Raw genomic sequence first — 19,176 nt, forward strand, 5'->3', positions numbered from 1 at the left:
AGCATATGCCCACCCCAGTCCTGTGTTTAAAACCTTCCTTGAGGACAGACCCTGAGAAAACAAGCCCCAGCCCTTGGCCACGTGGATCTCCACTTTGAGGAACCCGGTGAGCTTTCCAGAGCAGCAGTGCCCAGAGCGGGCCCCCGGCCTGGCCTCCCTGCTCCCCTGCTGACGCAGCATGGAGGCCAGAGGGATGAGGGTCACAGGCAGATCCACACATCGCACGATGCCGGAGACTTTTTCACCCTGAGGGGCTGTTTTGGTTCAGCAGCTCCTGCGGCTCCAGTAAGTTAATCACTGATGATGAGAGATTAATTTGTAACTGGACAGCAGACAAGATAGTTCAGGCTCCGCTGGGGTGGCACTGAACTGTGGCGTGGGCATTTCTCAGAAGACACCTGGTGTGCAGCTTGGCGCAGAGGCTGAGAGCTTCAGGTCCACACGGGTTCCTAGAAGCCACTTGGTCCAAAGGGAGGGAAGACGCGTGGAGGGCTCTCCTTGCCTCTCTGCAGCATAGATGCTGGTCTTAGAAAACCTGTCCAGGCAACAGCCAGGCTCAGTAGAAAAGTCCAGTTGAAAAAGTCCAGTTAAGAGGGAGCACTGACCTGCCAACCCAGCTGAGGCCTGTTGACCAAACAGTGTGGGAGGGGAGGAGAGGCGGAGATGAGATAAAGGAGAGAGGAGGCGATGGAAAGATGTGGAAGGATGGACGGCAGCCTGTGGTGGGGGTTGAGGATGAGGGGTTGTTCCTACAGCCTGAAGCACCCAGTGTGTGGACTGCGGCCACTCCAGGGAAGGCGGGTCTCGGAGGGTCTGCCCTTCCATTGCACATGCATCTCCTCTGTCATCCCCAGTTAGCCCCTCACCCTCAAGGGTCCAGAAAAGACAAGTGAATCATAATGTGCAGGTCCCCTAGGGCCTGACCCTTGTGCTCCAGACATCGCTTCTATATCAAGTAAATTGACCCTTTCCTGCCATAGTGGATGTGGCCACAGATGTTGGCTGTGGTGCTGGTGTTCTGTCAGCTTCAACACTCTCTTATTTCCAGCCAGGGCGGTTTGGAATCCTGAAGTAAAGTGTATTTATCAAGGAGGCCCTGGCAATACTGCCCTGACGGCTCTGGGCTCAGAAGGATGGTCCACAGTCTCGCTAGAGGAAGAAGATGAGAAAAGGAAAGTAAATGGAACCAAAAATAGGAATGAGGTTGCATTAAAAGGGAGTACAGTGGAATTTCTCTGCTGGGTGCTGAAATGTGGGCTTCCTACCCAGAAGGCTCTGGAAGCCCAGCTGAGTAGTGGGGGATTTGTGCTTGATTTTCCACCAGGAGCCTGATTCTCATCATTGAGACTCAATCCCACTGCCCTTGCCTATGAACGTGCCCCAGGTTGCATCCTGTCTCTGCTTTTGTTCCTGCTGTTCCTTTGACCCAGAGTGTTCTCTCCTTTCTTCACGTCGCTCGTCTGGGTCAAGACCTGGCTGAGGCGTCATTTCCACCAGAAAGCCTTCGTGAACCTTCAGGCTGGACCTCAGCTCCTTCCCTTTGGTATCTAGGTTGCTTCCATCCATTGCAACAACATCCGTGGGTTCTCTACTCTGATAGGGTGGCTTAACTTCACCTGCGGCACCTTGTTAGACACATAAATCCTAGATGCCGAGTCTCCTGGGGTGAGCTTGGGAAGCTGTGTTCTTCTTAGTTTTCATGTGAGTTTTGGATGCCAGGCCATGGTTGGGTCTTCTCTAGTCTCTGTCCCCTGGGCCTGGGCCTGGGGCTTAGGTCATGGACAGTGCATGTCTCTGTGGCCCAGACAGCCCTTGGTCCTGGTAGGAAGGGCTGCAGACGTGTAAGACCTGTCCGTTTTATTCACACCATTTTCATCCATTCATAGCTCCTGCTCCGTACCCTGGACGCCGTGCTGGGGATCTGAGAGCAAACCCCAAACTCAGTCTGCCTCACACAGCTGACAGTCTAGACAGGGAGACAGAGGCAGATCAAATGACCTACACACATCTTATTGCAAAGTGCAATATGGAGCTTATAAAGGAAAAACAAAGCTGTTCTGAGAACCTACAACAGGGACCCTGGCGACAGCTGGGAGGTCAGAGAAGGCCCAGCTGAGCCCCAAAGGAGGGGTGGTGGAGGATGGAGGGAGGAGAAGGGGGCAGTCTGTCTCTTACTGGGTTCTTCCCAGAACTGTGCTCTTTTGGAAGCTGGATGGGGAGGCATCAGGTGTGTAAGTCCTGCCAGATACTAAGAGGGTTTCCAGGAGTAGCTTTTTCTCACAACCACCCTATGACCCAGCCTTCATTTCTGCTTTTCTGCTGTCTCCTCTTACCGTGAGCCTCTGGGAGACAATGTATTTATAAGCAGAGGAAAGACTTTCTCCAGGTGGGGAGCTGTCTGCTAGCTGTAGCTAGCATATACAGTGCCGTTGCTGAATGTCAAAAAGGTGCACTTCTCTTTAACTGACAGAATCTCGCACCGGGCACATGGCTTGGCTAATGGAGGGCAGGATTTAAGCCTCGCCCTCCAATGTCCCTCCACACGCTTCAGTGAAGCACCTTGTGCAGCAAACAACTTGGACAACCTTCCGTGGTCACCTTGCTGCAGTCTTGAGCAGAAGAGCAGAACGTTCTGGCTTCTTGGCTCTCCCTTGCAGCTGGAAGATTTCTTTATCCCAGAAGGAGATAATTGCATCTTCTGTGGCCATAACTCTGTTTGGACACTTAGACAAAAATTTATATGTACTTTCCAGAGGACTGGTTGTTGTTGTTGTTTTTTTAAAATCTAAATCAAAAAGATGATTCTTTTAAATGTGATCCAAGAGAGTTCTTTCATAGGGTAATCACACACACTCTGTCTGATAGGCCCTGGCATTGGCATAAAGTTCAAAGCAGAAAATGTGGTCCGATGAGGCAGACAATGCTTTTTGATTTGATTTGATTTTAGCCGCTGAAGCTGGGATAATTTTGGCCTCCGAGTGGCAGCGGGCCTCAAAAACCTGGTAAAATGAGATCTTTTAAAGGGAAGTCCAAACTGCCTAGAATGAATGGAAGAAACCTTGTTATGTTCAGGAGCTGGAAAAAAGCAGCATTTGCTGGTGGAAGAGAACTCTCATCACACGCTAGCCAAGCTGGAGGGGCCCTGGGGAGGCACCTCTCCCAGATCCTTCCTTTTACCAACGGGGAAACTGAGGCTCGGGGAGAGAATGTGGGTTGGCTTAGGTCACACAGTGAGTGATGGGGCCAGGCTGATGCCTGACAGGGGCATCCTTCTGCACCCAAGCCTTGTCAGTGGCCAGCAGCGTACAGGGTGAGGAGGGGGTGAGCTGCATGGGTGACCGTATGTATGGGAAGGTGAGAAGGGGACACCTGCGGCTGGAAGAAACAGTGTCTCACTAGTCCAGTGTGGCCCCTCCTCTTTCAGATATGGGAAGCTGCTGCTTCTTACTCAGGAGGGGTGAGGGATAAACACCGTCTCTAGGAGAGGACACCAGGAACAGAGGAGGAACTTGGATTGGAAGAGAGGAAGACGGGAGTTCACCTTACAGATCACAGAGGGTGTACAAGCGAGCCATGTCCCATGTCACTGTTTCATAAGCGAGTGTGATGTTGGTTTGGGGTGGGGGAGGGCTGGGTGTCAAAATGACTTCCTGCCTTGGGTATCATATCTTTCCAAGCCTGACAAGTGTGAAAACACTTTTGGTTGTGAGGATAACGTGCACTATAGGTGGCCGGCACCTAGTGGGTGCTCTGTAAGTGGCAGCATCTCTCAGAAGAGACCCTGCTGAGGAACGGGGAGAGGAAGGCGATGTGCTTTCTCCTTTGCTTCTCTCCCAGTGCGAGTATTTCCTGGTTACAAGCAGGGAGAGAGCCCTCTCAATAGCGTAGTGCTTTGTAGGGCTGGGTCTCACATGTTCACTGTGGCCGATGACACCCGATGAGTTTAGACGTTTTTCTTGGTGGGAACAGGGACTTGAGTTCTTTGCAGCCGCAGCCCTAAGTCTGTGGGTTTGATAGGCCCATCCGGCTGTAGACTCATAAGCATCTTACATTGTAAAAATATTTCCCATTTGCTTAAAATCAAATCCTGGGGGTGAAATGGTGTTTCCAGAATCCACTGAGTTGTTAAGTTGTCGCCTCAGAACTAGAGAGCTGGACCATGCGGTCCAAACGCCTCAGTTTATAGGTGTCAAGGCCTAGAGTCAAGGAAGGAAGTAGTGCAGGACTGCTGTGGAATCTGAACAGAACCAGAGCTAGGACTTGCCTGCCATCATGCCCAGTCTAGTGCTCATGTCCTTCTGTATGAACAAAACTGAATAAAAGCTCCTTTGAAGAGGAAAAGATTATAAATATCAGACCATCATCTTAAGAGCAACTTTAATACATGTAAATATAGGTCCAAAGATGTTTGTTTGTATTTTCAGTTTAACACGCATCAAAACCCTGCAGTCTTCAAACACCACTGTGGACACTTGATTTGCATTTACTGAAGCCACCCCAGTGAGCAACTCTGAAATAAATTAAAAAGAGTGGCCAAGCCTGAATGCACAGTGAGGTTTCCATGTGCTCAGCTCAGCAGATTCAGGTATGACCCCTACAGAGCTTGGACTCTGAACTGGCACTAACATTCTCTATGCTCAATGACCATTTCACACAATGAATTCATCTGTGTAATTGTGCTTAGCTGTCCCAAGATTAACTCTATGTTTGCATGAAGATCAAAATGCTTACTTTAAAAAGTTTGGTTTTCTTCCATTTCTGTCTTATCTGGGGAGGTGTTCACGCTTGGAATTTCCTGGGCTTTTCTTTTTAAAATCTCTTCTACGGATGGAGAATGTGAGGGCAAGAGTGTGTGGGTACGTGGGGTGGGGGGTGCCTTACCTTTTGCTGTTCTTTTTTGGAAACCATCATTGGCAGTCATTCTTCACTGTTCCGTTGTCCTCCTGTCAAAGGCAACCCAGAACACTGCGATCTTAAAGTGGGGAACAGCATTCTTCATGGTCCCCACCCCAAGGTCCTACGTTAGTTAGGATTCTAGAATTCTGCTTTATTAAATTTTTTTCTACGGGGTTACAGTTTACATAAAGAGAACACCCTGGAAGGTGCACCTTGGTACACTTTTATATACACATAGACTTCTGCTTCGCTTACACCTTCAGTTATTGTTTGGTACCACCTGCTTGTGAAATGTCTGTTCTGAGTTTTCCCACAGATTGCCGCAGCCGAGTGGGGAGGAAGCCAACATTTGGAGCTGCTGGAAGGGTGGTGGCGTGATTCGAGTCAAAAGGATTTACTTGCCACTGTGTCACCTCCCTTGAACTCTAGGCACAAGTTCTGGGAGGAACGCCGGAAGGCACACTGCGCTTTCGCTCGCAATGGGGATCAGCAGGGGAAAGGGAGATGTCTGAGTGGGGTGGAGTGTTTCCATTTAATCATTATCTCTGATGACCTCAATGAAAACCAGGTCATGCTGGCTGTCTGCATGGGCACCTACAAACGAGTGGAAAGGAGGCCAGGTTCTTAGGAAGCGATATGATGAGGTAGAGGACGGGCAGAACAAAATGAGAGGGGAAAGCGGGGTGGCTCATATTTCAGCTTCAGTGTATGATTGATTTTTGTGCTTGAAGGGTCCAGACTGCCTGGGCTATTTCAAAACAATGTCAGGAGAGGAGCGGGTGTGTTTTCCAGCACCCTCGTGAGCGCCCAGGACAAAAAGCGGCCTCGAGAACAAAGAGGTCCTTCCCCGAAATAGGAAGCCAGCTATTTACTTATGCAAAGTCATGCTATAAAAGGGCTTTATAAGTTGCGTTGCAGCTCCTGAGCTTTGGACTGATTTCTCGATTTGTCTCAAAAGGTTTCTTCCGGAGGAAGGAAAGTCCTGAAGCTCTCAGGTCGAGCACGGGCTCAAACAATTTAAATCAAGTAGAGCCTCCACCAGCTCCAAGTTGAACCTACCCAGGCAAACACCCTCAAGACAGCTTTTGGACAAAGATGACCATATTACCATCTCGGCCTGAACAGGTCTCACATCCTGGTTCCAAAATTCATTTGGTGAACTTTACAAAAAAACGTTTCTAAAAGGAAATTCCCTTTTAAATCCTCTGAGAGAAATCCTCTCTCCCTGCATGATGCTCCTTTGGCAAAACCACGACCCCGGTTAGATCTGAGTCTCCGCTCTCTTAGCACAGGTTGCTATTCTGTGTTCCTGGCAAAAAGGACTCAGCTGCTCGGGAAAGGCTGTGTTCATCCAAAGTTAAATGGATTCTTTTACAGGACTGGCTAAGAAAGGCTTCCTGGAGGAGGTGGCTGCTGAGCTGTCAAGGAGGCTGAGAAATGCTCTGTGCACCGGCTGCCTCCCACCCCTACCCAACACCGTGGTTTGTCTGGGAAACAGAACAGCAATCACTTCTTTGCAGAATCGCAGAAACTGCAATAAGCAGCTTGTGATTTATTGTAGAAATTCAGGTAAGATGAAAGGTCTAGCTTCCATGAAGTTCTTCAAGATTTACTTTCTAGATTTTTATGAACACACTAAGAACACCTCATGATCACAACCAGATGCCTTCTGGAATGTGGTTTAGTACTGATAATTGTCATTATATATCAGTGAATATAATTTGATGAAAACCTTTAGGGAAATAAAACTTTTCGTAAGAGTTCTGTATCATCAGTCACCTCCGGGGTGTATCTCTTGACACCAGGTGACCTTTCTTGGGGTTCTCTGCGCCTGACTTGGGGAGGTGCTTGTGTCTTGTCAGTAGGATGGGACATAGCAGCCCTAAACTTAAGAGCAAGACATATTTGAGATAAGTTGCTCTTTAACCTTTTCTCCTAAGTCAAAGTTCTCGATACTTGTCTCCTCAGTTCAGTGCCACCAGAATAAAATGCAAAACCACTCACCACAGTATCACAGCCCCTCCCTTCCATACCATCCACGTCCTAGCTTTCCTGTGCTCTGTTCTGGAACACTTTTCCACTAAAACCAGTTCTGCGTCCTGAGAAAACCTCCTGTCCCCAGATCTCTGTCCCCCATTCCCCTTCCAGACCTTGCCGGAGCAGCCACCTCTGCCTGCTAGGGTTTCACTGCCCCGCTTCGCCCCGCGCTGCCCGACAAAGCCTGCAGTGCTCAAGCTGCCCCTCCTAGGAGCTCAGGAAGCCAGCACTGGGCTTTGGCATTCAACAGCCTGTGTTCAAACTCCAGCTCTGTCCCCCACAGGGTGACCATGAATATGTTACTCAGCCTTTCTGAGCCTCAGTTTCCTAATCTGTAAAAAAAAAAAAAGTCGGTGGGGGTGGTGGATATTTACTTCACGGCTTTGTTTTTTAAAGATTAAATGAGACAGTGTGACTGCAGTGGACATTTGGCAGTGTCTGGAGATGTTTCTCGTTGTCACACAAGAATGGAGGGGGTCCTGCAGTACCAACGGAGGTCAGGGATGCTGCTAACGTCCCACGTGCACAGGACAGTCTCCGTAACAAGGAATTATCCCCAGGGTCAGAGCAGCAGTCCTCACACGTCCCATTTCTCTCTGACAGCTTTATTGAGGTTATAATCTACACGCCATAAAATCCATCCTTCTAAAGTGTAAGATTCACGGCTTTTAGTAATCAGCGTATATCCATCACCACCATCTGTTTTAGAATACTTTCATTATTCCTCCCCCAAAACCCACCCACACCCCCTAGCCATCAACTCCCAGGCTCCCCTCCCCTCCCAGTCCTAGGCAACCACTAACTTACTTTGTCTCTATAGATTTGCCTGTTCCAGACTTTTCATGTAACTGGACTCATACATTATGTGTTTGCACCATTCCTTTGTTACTGACGTCTTTCACTTAGCATAGTGTTTTCAAGATTCATTCATGTTGTAGTGTGTCTCAGTACAGCATTCCTTTTTTAACGGAATAACACTATTGTAATGATTTACTACGTCTCATTTATCCCTTCATCAGTTGATGGACGTTTGGGTTGTTTCTTTTTGGCCATCACGAACGCTGCTGCATGAACATTTGTATACACGTTTTCTGGTGAGCATGTTTCCATTTCTCTGGGGTGTATATCTAAGTTGCTGGGTCATACGGTAACTCTATGGTGACCTTTTGAGGAGCTGCCGGACTGTTTTCTCCCCCTTTCCTCTAAGGATCCACATCCGATCAACCACCACGAATGTCCGGAGACTGCCTCTCCACGTCTCACCTGGACGGCCTCGGTGCCTCCTAGCTGGGATCCCTTGCTAGTGGGTCATCCTCAGCTGCACATCAGAGTCACGGAGAGAAGGAGTCACATGATCCCGCTGCCCAAGCCACACCCCAGGCTCCTTACTGTGGCCTCTCTGGAGGGCGACCCAGGCAGCAGCCTTTCTGAAGCTCCCCAGGTGATGACCAGGGACTGCCAAGTGGGAGAGCCATGGAGGCTCCGTTCCTCCCATCCACGGTCACCCTGCCACCCAAATGCTGTTTCTCAAGCAAATCGGATCGTGCCACCTGCACTCTTCTTGAAACCCTCCTCTGGCTCCCTCACAATAAAGTCTGAACTTCCCAGGATGCAGACAGGCCTCTGTGCCCTCCATCTACCTGCCTCCCCGTCTCGCCTCCTTCCCCTCCCTGACTCCTGCTGCTGGCACGTCCGGCCATGCTAAGCCGCTGCCCGTACTTTCCTCTCGCCACACTTCAGTGCCTCTTCCCGAGGGCCTTCCCCCATCTTTTCATCCTCCTCTGGGAAGTCTTCCCTGACCGCTTCCATGGGAGGCTGGCTCGGTGCTGAGCAAGTCTCTCACCGGAAGCCTTCCCTTCCTACTCTGACTGTAACCTCGTGATCACTGGCCTCGTGTCCGTGAGCTCCTCAAGGCCAGGGCCGGTGTGTTCTTCATCTCTGTATCCTCAGCCTGTAGCTGCCTGGCAGGAAGTAGGTGGTGTCTGTCTGTTTTGGTGGGAAGGGCGATGAACGAAGGTGTGAAGGAGTGGAAGCCTGCTGGTCCACGTAGGAGCAGGGACCAGGGAGGCAATCCCACCAGCTGCCCAGCACACTCTCCTGAATCCCAGCAGTAAGCCTGGAGCAGCCAGCAGGCCCCGCTCACCACACCACCTGGGCCAGTGAGTCCACACGCCTTCCACACGATGGCGACATCCAACTGCATTCCCGTCTTGAGCCTTGTGTGTTTCCTTTCTCTAGCCACGGGCCTGGTGCCAGTAGGAAAAGGGAGACGGGGTGGGATGGTCCTGTAGCCAAAGGCAAAGTGCACCAATACAGAGGTAACTCATATAAATCCACTTTCAAAGGGCCCCAGTGGGGCGGAATGTCCCTTGTCCCTTCTTTAGCCATAAACCTCCAGACTGGCGAAGTCACTTGCCCTCCTGAGCGGCTATAAAGGGCACGTACATCCACCGTCGGCAAAGAGCACAGACTGACATGTCCCTCTGGATGGGGCCCGGACGGCGGCCCTCTGCCCACTCTGCTTCCACGGCCCTCCCCTCCGGGCACGGGCTGCGCTGCCTCTGCGGGGGCCTACTGCAGGCTGCAGGGCTTGGCTGCTGGTGCTGGAGGCTTCCGGGGAGCATGTGCCCTGTGAATGCGGGCTCCCTTCTGCTGCCCGGCCCACACGGACGCGCTCTAAGGAGCACTGAGGAGGGGATCCGGCCCCCCTGTCAGCCACATGTCAACGTCTCGGGCTCGTGGTTCCATCTGAGGGAAAGAGTAGGGTGGGGTGGCCTGGAAGACCCTGAAGGCAGCTGTCAGCTCGTGTCACAGCTTGCCCCGCCTGAGAGCCAGGCTGTGCCAAGTCTTCCTCTTAGGGCCTGAGTTATCAGGAAAACCATCGCTGGGAAGATCAGAGCCAAACACAGCAAAAAAATAACAAACTTGAAAATAACCCCTCTTTGGGTTTTCATTTCTTCTCTATCTGTCCTCTGCATACTCAAGGGGACAGAAAGGGAGAGCAGTGTGGTGGGGACAGCACTGGACGAAGGGGTCTCCCAGACCCGCGTTCAGTTCCTGCCCTGCTGCTGGTCAGCACCATCTGGGGTGAGTCTCTTTCCCCTCCACAGGTCTCAGTCTTCTCACTGTAAAATGGGCATATTTAATACCTCTACAGTTCATTCCACAGACTGAGAGCCTGCTACAGGCCTGGCCTGGCGCCGGGCAGGGGAGATAGAAAGGTGGGTGAGGTGTGATGCTAACTCTCACGGAGCTCCCGGTCCTGCAGGAAGACAGTCACTGGATCAGGCGGTTGTGATCCAGTGTGGCAAGCAGCGTAAGAATGAAATAAAAACGATGACAAGGGCGGGCATTCAGTTAGGCTTCTCAGCGCTCGGCACTCTGCTCGGGCTTGCTCGTGGCATTCAGTCCCGCCCCGACCCTGTGAGCTGACACCATGAACATCCCCATGTCAGGGTGCTCAGAAAAGGCGGCCCAGAGGCGGAGGCGCGCGCGTGTGTCCGCTGAGATGTGTGGTGTGTGCGTGGGCCGTCAGGTGCAGTCTGAGGGCGGGAAGGGAGCAGCCGGGATGCGCAGAGCCCACAGGTGGGGCCCACAGCGGGGCTGGGTGGGTGTCGTGGGGCTGGTGATGCCAGAGAGGTGGGGCGCAGCCAGGAAGGCTCCTGTCAACCACGTGCAGGGGGACGTGAAGGCCCCAGAGAATCAGCTGGGTGGCCGGCAGCAGTGTGCAGAAAGGGTTGGCGGGGTGAGAACGGAGACTGGAGCCCACAGATCTGCCAGTAGCCAGGACCCTCCCGGGAACTGCTGTAGTTCTGGGTGGAGGCAAGGCCTGGGCTGAGGGACTGGAGGTCAGAGGGGCAGATGGCCAGAGCTGGTGACTGTGGGCCATGGGGGTAGAGGGTGGTCAAGGCCAGTGAGATCACGGGCCAGGTGGCCCCTGGGAAGGGACAGCCCACGTTGGCACATCAGCCCACGTGCCTCAGGCCCACTCCCAGAATGACCACTGACCCTACCCCTGCCATCTCAGCTATCACCCCACTAGGAGTGACCCAGAGGTGACGATGGAGGACCGGGCCTTCCTGGCCCATCAAGGACCTCGCAGAATGAAGATGGCCAGAGGGTCAGGCCTGAGGAAGTTCCACAGCTTTATAGAAAAGACTTTATGGACACTTGGTAAATGGAAAAATCCTCTCCTCTTCCTCTTACCGCTTATATTCACTTCCCCTTGAACAGAAGGTGTTCGTTTTAAATGTCAGCACTAAGTGTTCAGTAAAGATGAGCTGCATCGAGATTCCCAAGCGAAAGGTGGAGTCAAGCCCTGTCCAGTCAGGGACCCAAGGGCAGAACCGGTCTTGTCTGGCCGGTCATCTGGCTACTGAACTGCCTGCTACAAAGCCCGACAGGTAAAGAAGTTAGGGACTAGCACGAGGATCGAGGAGCAGGGGGATGAAGAGACTCGGAAGCCCACCCTCAGTCCTACAGGAATATACAAACGGAGTGTCTGAGCAAGGAGGCACGTCCGCCCCGGGAGGGAGGACGGCGTGATTATTCAATCAGGGGTGCAGACACAGCGGGCTGACTGCTCCACGAGGCACAGAGCGCCAACTCTGCTGCACATCACACATCCCGATAAAGCGCTAACATCGATTAAAGAGTGCACAGAAATCGATGGGAAACAATGTCCAATAGAGAACTGGATAAATTGTGGGATATTGATCCTATAGACTATTATCAAATCACTGAAGTCATGTTTCAGAAGAATATTTAGTGTTCATGATATATTATTAAGTAAAAGAGCAGGCTAACTATGGAGAACAGTATGAAGGTTCCTAAAAGAACTAAAAACAGTGTTACCATATGATCCAGCAATCCCACTCCTGGGCATATGTCTGGAGAAAACTAATTTGATAAGATACATACACCCCAGAATTCACAGCAGCACTATTTACAATAGCCTAGACTTAGAAGCAACCTACGTGTCCATCAATAGATGACTGGATGAAGAAGATGTGGTATATTCATATAATGGAATACTACTCAGCCATAAAAAAGAATGGACTAATGACATTTGCAGCAACATGGATGGACACGCAGAATTACCATACTAAGTGAAGTCAGTCAGACAAAGACAAATATCATGATATCACTGATATGTGGAATCTAAAAAATATGATACAAATGACTTATTTATGAAACAGAAATAGATTCACAGACATACAAAACAAACTTATAGTTACCAAAGGGGAAAGGGAGGGAGAGGGATAAATTAGGAGCTTGAGATTAACAGATACATACTACTATATATAAAATAGATTTAAAAAGCAAAGTCCTACTATATAGCACAGGGAACTATATTCAGTATCTTGTAACAACCCATAACGGAAAAGAGTCTCAAAAAGAATATACATATATATGTGACTGAATCACTTTGCTGTATGCTAGAAACTAACACAACATTATAAATTAACTCTACTTCAGTGAAAAAAAATTGGGAAAAAACAGGCTACGAGAAAGTATACAGGTTATGATCACAATTTTGTAGACTAGTTTCCCACAATATATATGGACGTGTGTTCACGTGCACACACACATATTTGAAGTGTGTGTGAGTCCACAAATATAGTGTATACTCATAAACATGTGTCATGAAGAAAACCTGAGATGAAACATATCAAAATAACATTAATTATCTCAAGTCAGTTTTACTTACATAGTACTTACAATTTTGCTCTTTCCTAAAGTTCCACAATGAAGATTCATTACTTGTATAATATGGAAAAACCAATACATGTTATTTTGAAAATCAATCTATGATGGCTCTAACATTAAAATGATTTAAATGCTGTGTTGAAGGAAAGTGGAAAACAGCCGGGGGATCCTACCTCACGAAGGCTGGGAATCCAGTTGTCTGAGAAGTTCTGCTTTTTCCTGGTGCCCTGCCACAGAATGACCAAATGTGACTATCAGCTTCTGGAACCGGACACCGTGTGTAGGCTGCATGTTTCTGAGGAGGGAACCTGCTGGCCCGGCGTTGGGAACCTGCTTTTGTGTTAACACAAGATAGTCCACGGTGGCCCAGCGGATCTCTCCCTTTCCAGGGGAAAAATTAAGTTCATGGTTAGCATTTTCCCAGTAAAAATTTTTCTCCTACAAAATTTTCTCAAACATTTGATGCCTGATGTTACTCTGATATATTAGAATCTAGTTTGAGACTGTATTAGATTTAGTCCTGATTATGTATTTAACCATCTTAAGTTGATACACCAATATTTCCGTATGTAAGGGTTCTCAGAAGAATGAAGACTAACAACAGCCTGGGTCTCTGTTTTCCACAAGTTCTCCTGGTGATTCTGAAACACACCAGCTTGAGATCTCCTACTGGTGCCTGTTCTAAAGTAGTGGGTCTTAAACTCTGCTGTAATTAGAATCATTTGTGCAGTGTTTAAAGCTCCCAATGGCAAAACTACACCCCAGACCACTAAACTCTGAATCTATATATTTTCTAAGTTTCCCAGGTAATTCCAATGCGCAGTCAGTGTTGAGAACCATTGGTCTAATGAGAGCAATGTGAAATCCAGGTGCTGCAGTGCTGCAGTGCCTCAGCCTGAGAAACAGTTTTGGGAAGACCAGAGTGTGACTCATTTTGTGTTCTCTGTCTCCATCTGCTGGCCATCCTTCCACATTGCTATCATTTACTTCTACAACTTGAGTTTCCAAGACATGCTGGCTGCTTCTTGTACTTTTAAGAATGTTTGCCAGATAGTGAATATAACAAAAAAGAAACAGACTCACATATATAAAGAACTAACTAGTGGTTACCAGTAGGAAGAGGGAGAGAGGAGGGGCAAGATAGGGATAGGGGATTAAGATGTACAAACTACTATGCATAAAATAAATAAGCCGCAAAGATAAATAGTACAGCACAGGGAATAGCCAACATTTTATAATAACTATAAAGGGAGTATATAACCTTTAAAAATTGTGAATTACTATGTTGTACACCTGAAACTTACGTAATACTGTACATCAACTATACTCAATAAAAAAAGAATGTTTGCCAAAAGAATCAAAAAGAACCAAGAAGAGTTAAGATTTTTCAAGTAATAAAAATAGCTACAAAATGTGTTATTGTTTATAATAGGATGGTCTAAGTGTCATAAATGCATTAAGATACTGTATCTAGGATCATTTCTATGCTTGGCAAATAAAAGTGGCCAATAAATGTTGATTATTACCATTATAATTAGGCATAAGATAGATCCCCATCTTTAAAAATATATTTATGCTACTGTATCTGGCACACTGTTGGCTATGGGTACTCAATGGTAAACAGTGTGTACAGTGAGAAAGAGAGATCAGGAGATTGCATGCATGTGGGGATGTGTGTGTGAGAGAGAAAGAGATTTTTAAAAATTATAGACTTTTGGGGGAGTATCTTGTTCTATGAGTTTTGTCACATATACAGATTTATGTAATTACCACCCCAGTCAGGATTCCAAACATTTCTATCATCTCCCCCAAACCCCCTCATGCTTCCCTGCAGTGGAATGCTGCCCCCATCCCAACCCCTGGCAATCACTGGTTCGTTTCATTCCTACAGTTTTGCCTTTTCCATAATGTCATGTAAATGGAATCACAGTTTGTTACATTTTTGAGAGTTGCCTCTTTTACTCGGCAAAATTTACTTCTTTCTGCTTGCCTTAGGTAACTGATCTGAGATTTTTCTTCTTTTCTAAAACAAGTACCAAATATTATAAATTTCCATCTAAGACTTACTTTAGCTTCACCTGTACATTTTGATATGCTGTATTTTCATTTTTGTTCAGTTCAAAGTATTTTCTAAGTTCTAATTTTCCAGTATCCTTTGAGAATCCCCACGTTGACCTATGGATTACTTAGAAGTATGTTATTTAATTTCAAGTATTCAGAGATTTTTTTCCAGTGATTGATTTCTGGTTTAATTTTATTATGGTCAGAAATCATACTTTGTATGATTTCAGTTCTTTAAAGTTCAGATTTGTTTCACGATCCAGAGGATGGTCTAGCTGTTCTGTTGGCTACTGAGAAAGGAGTGAGGGTTGAAGTTTCAAACTATAATTGCTGGCTCACCATTTCTCCTTTCGGTTCTATCAGTTCTTGCTTCATGTATCGTGAAGATGTGTTGTTAGGTGCGTAGCCATTCGGGATTGTTATGCCTTCTCTGTGACTTCACATTGTTATCATCATGGTAAACTTTCTTGTTCTGAAGTCTATTTTGTAGTAGATAGCTACTCCAAATTTCTTTTTGACTAGTATTTACATGGTGTATTTTTCTTTTTTCCTTTTATTTTTAACGTATAGTGTTTACTTAAAATGGGTTTCTTATAAAGAGCGTATAGTCAATTCTTGGATATTTTTACATTCTGACAATCTCTGTCTTTTAAAAGTGTAGTTAGACCTTTTAAATTTAACGTAATTATTGATAAGTTTGGATTTAGGTCTACTAATTTTTGTTTTCTACCTGTTCGCTATGTTTTTCATTCCTGTTTTCCCTCACCTGTCTTCTTTTGGCTTATTGGAATATTTCTGGTATTCCCTTTTAATTTATCTACTGAGTAATTTATCTTTTTGTGTAATGTGGATGTGGTTTCTGTATGGATTACAAAATACTTAACTTTTCACAGGTTTTTTGGGATTACCATTTTATCACTTCAAGTAAAATGTAGACATCTTACTACCATACAGATCTCTTTACTTCCTCTTTATGCAGTAATTTTCATGTGTATTACATCTACACTCACTGAAGACGCTGTCAGGCAATAAGTTTTGTTATAACTGATTATACACGTTACTAAAAGCTTAAGATGAGAAAAATATTCTATCCAAATATTTCCCATTTCTGGTGCTCTTCCTTCATTCCCAATGTTTCAAATTTCCCTCTGATGTCAGAGTTCTATTAACAAAATATATCACATTAAGAAGTCAAATGAGAAAACCCAGAGAGTGAGAGAAAGCAATGGGCATCACTCTCTTGCTGCCGGGACCACCTTCCTCTGGTCAGAGAGAAGGGCTCCCCTCCCTGAATAGGCACCTGCCTGGCTGTGGCGGCCACTGCTGCAGTGGGGAGAGGAGAGAGGCAACAACTCCTAGGGGTTTCCCCGACTCTCTGAGCTGCAGGGGCCCTCCTGCCTCTTCCTAGGACCAGAAACAGAGCGCTTCTCTGGGAGCTCTTTGTCTGCCTGGTCCGCAGGCCCAGGTCTCTGCCTGCTTGGAAGCCGGGCCAGGAGCCACCAGAGGGCAAGAGACGGTAAACTTACTGCCAGTTTGGTGGTGCTCCGAGTTCTCCTTCCTGCCCTGATCTTCCTGCCGTGTTTTCCTGAGATAGCTGCTCCCGCACTGAGGCCAGGCCGAGAGCTGTGTTCAGTGGGAGGGGCAGGGTGGGCTGGGACTGGAACGAGAATGAGAGATGGATTTTTATATCACAGCTAGGGCTGTGGATTTACAAGTCTGAAAATTGCTCCCTTGGGGCACCCTAAATGAGGGAGAAATGATCTTTCCCCCGCAGTGTGGTGGATAAAAGTCCAAGTCCTTGGCTTGAATTTTTACAGTCATTTTTCCACCAGAAGAAATTTAGAATGATTTTGTCATTAAAATTTTTATTTTGATAGGGATTTAAATTTATAGATTCAGAGAGACATAGTCTTTTAACAATACTGAGTCCTAATTAGGAACATGGTATATCTTTTCATTTTTTTAAATATCTTCTTCAGTGACCTTCAACTTTTTATTTTTCACCAATCCTTGCATAGGCTTTGGTTAAATTATTCCCAGGTATTTTATTACTTTAGTTACTATTTTTGACGGGATCTTTTTTTTTTAACATAAATAAACATTTCTTATTGTTGCTGTGTAGCAGAACTGACTGGCACATTTACTTTGTAACAGCTACCTTACAGAACTTTTACTCTATTATTTTCTGAGTTGATTTTCTTGACTTTTTGCAAATAAATCTGTGAATTCAGCCTCTCAGACTGGTGTTTTACAAATAATGATAACTTGGAGGAAAATTTATTAAAAATTCAACTTTTGGTTTATTTAATCACACTGCCCATTAAATCTTACACACTGTTTGGTAACAGCGGTAATGACAGGCTTATCATGGTTGTGGCTTTTTTTAAAAGCAAAGTCACTGTCAAGATAGAAATATTTCATGTTAATGAGGTATCTTTTTTTATTCTTTTTTTAAAGATATTTTCATCAGAAAAGGACATTGAGCTTAATCAAATGCTCTTTCAGCATCCATAGAGATGACCTTTGAATTTTCTTATTTGACCTACTAATGTGATAACATCTTGTTAAACAGAACTTCTAATTTAAAGAATGCCTGTGTTTCTACAGTAAATCCTAGCTGGTCATCGAATGGATTGCAAGCAATAATTCTCAAGGAAGGGCTTTTTCCACTGACACAAGCTGGTCCTGTTTTGAATTATGTCCCCAGAGGGGCTGTACCACAACCATCTCCCTCCTGGCCCCATTAGTGTGAGCTGCTGTTACTGATAATGGTGTGGCAGTCCTCGAGTGTCCTGGATGGAAATGGCAAATGAATGAGACTCTGGCCCCAACCCTAATAAAATCTCCTTGTCCCCTGGAGCTGAGGAGCCCTTTAGTTTAGACTCAAGGTCCGTATTAGAAGCAGATACTCCTTCCCCAAGATCCCACTCCAATGATCTTCCCCTAATGAGGAGGCAGACATTCAAGCCCAGGGAGGACACTAAAGAAAAATGTTAACAAGGGCACCATTTATTGAGAGGCTGTTCTGTGCCAGCTCCGAGCCAGGTGCTTTACACACATTATGTGACCTACTCCTGAAACTCTATGAGGTCCCCATTTTACTTACAGATTACAGGTCAAGTAACTAACTTGTCCAAAGACATCATTTTTAAGTTGAATAGTTGTTCTTTAAAAACCCAGGTGTGATTCCAAAGCTTGTGTAAACTGGATCTGTAATTTCTGAAGACTGGCCCTCAGGGATGGGTCGTAAGGCAGAACCTGGAAAGGGGTCACTACTCCCCTGGTAAGTGTGTGGCCTCTCACACTTCTAGTCCTTCCCCTTGCCCGTCAGGGACCTGTAGGGGCAAGACAGATGGAGGGCTGTTCCAGCAGGGGTCCTGGGGCAGCACCTCCCCAACACTGCTGGATCCAGGTTCCCAAGGCATCCATGCTTAGCACCTCACCTAACAGTGCAGTCAAGGAAATCTGGCTGTTTAACCGGCATCACCAAAGCTCATGGTGTGTTGACAGTATTTCTGCCTAGTGCCCTGAAAATTCAAGGAAAACAGATATCTGACATTTACTGAGTGCCAGAAGCTGTTCTAAGAACATTCTATGTATTAACAAATTTTAGTTAGTGAAATGTCTTCTGAGTAGGCACCATTATCCCCATTTCACAGATGAGAAAACTAGGCACAAGAGAGGTCAAGTAACGTTCACAGCTAGAACAGCAGAGCCTGAATTTAAGCCTGGGTTCTTAAACACTGCACTATACTAATGAGGTGAAGGCCGAATGAACCGTAGTAACTAGGACTCACTTAGCTTTTACGCTAGAAAGATGGCAAGGCTCTGCTCCTGGTCTGGATTCATGTACAAATACGAAAATCAGGGAAGTTGTTGCCCTAGTGTTCTGTGGGAGGTTTCTGTCTGCACTCAAATCACCTCAGGGGACCAGCTCTACCACTAACTAATTCTAAAAAAGAGGTTACAATGTGTGCCTTCCCCAAGTCCTAGAAGTGGGCAGGAGTTATGCGTTTCTTTCAGTGGCCATAGGAAAGGTTCAAAGAGGAAGATACGTGACGTTTCCTAATGCTGTCAGTTTAATGAACAAAGGCTCTAGCCTTCTGTGACAAGCTGACCCTACTTCCAAATTTTTCCTTTTAAATATCAGAAGAAATTTCAGAATTTGGCATTCTGAATTAGAGCCGGACTTTCTATTGTTTCTGCATCAAATTAAGTCTGGCCCTTTATGCTTCTGCATGGGTTTCTTTTATGATAGCAGCTTTACTAAGATCCCAGTCCAGATGCCTGAGCAGAGCTCCCAGCCGGGTGTCACCCACACAGTCACAGTGCTAACAGAAGCAGCAATCCCATCAGGACAGACGGCCTCACCCCGCATTCGTGGAATTCCTACTGGGATTTCTAGGAGTGCTTACCCTTAGTCTTTCCCTGTATATGAACAATTAACATCTGTTTTCAGAAACCTGGAAACCA

Source organism: Vicugna pacos, chromosome 16 (assembly GCF_048564905.1).
Source record: "Vicugna pacos chromosome 16, VicPac4, whole genome shotgun sequence".
Classification (NCBI taxonomy): Eukaryota; Metazoa; Chordata; class Mammalia; order Artiodactyla; family Camelidae; genus Vicugna; species Vicugna pacos.